The 504-nt window shown below is 38.7% G+C and overlaps 1 pseudogene; it reads right to left on the bottom strand.

The window, feature by feature from the left end:
• Window positions 1-504, bottom strand: part of LOC107707752 (sodium-dependent lysophosphatidylcholine symporter 1-like) — a 9,559-nt pseudogene that overhangs the window by 2,098 nt on the left and 6,957 nt on the right.

Below are 504 nucleotides of genomic sequence, written 5' to 3'. Positions count from 1 at the left end.
TTGCAGAACTCAGCACTGAACAAAACTCAGGTGTTTGAGCAGTGAGTGGATTCTGATTAACATTGTGTTGAATGAATCAACAGATTTGTCTGTGATACATTACTCAACGCAGCAAAAACACGTTGTAAATAAGTTAGAAACCTTTGAAGCTCCCCTGAGCGCAACCACAAGTATGCTGATCGGGTCAGTCGCACTGGTGCTCCTAAATATTTTTTTTCAAAGTTGCATGCAGTAATTTTCATTCGCAAATGCACTGCTTCTCCATTGGTTCATGCAGGGCTGCGCTAGTTTTTTTCTCGCGCTACCCTATCTCAACCCCCAATCATTAGCACAGTTTCGTTTTGTCTTTGACAGCGCATATAGGAAAATTTTTGAAATAGCACCATTCTACTAAACAAAAATTATTTCAAATTTAATTCAAGCACTTTCAAGGACTTATATTTGTTTTCAAGTACTTTCCAGGCCTTGAATCCATGCGTCTGATATTCAAGTACTTTCAAGAAG

The sequence above is a fragment of the Sinocyclocheilus rhinocerous genome, unplaced genomic scaffold (assembly GCF_001515625.1).
Source record: "Sinocyclocheilus rhinocerous isolate Xijiao unplaced genomic scaffold, SAMN03320098_v1.1 scaffold565, whole genome shotgun sequence".
Taxonomy (NCBI): Eukaryota; Metazoa; Chordata; class Actinopteri; order Cypriniformes; family Cyprinidae; genus Sinocyclocheilus; species Sinocyclocheilus rhinocerous.
Note: the sequence above shows the minus strand (reverse complement) of the source record. Positions and strands in the feature narration are given on the sequence as shown.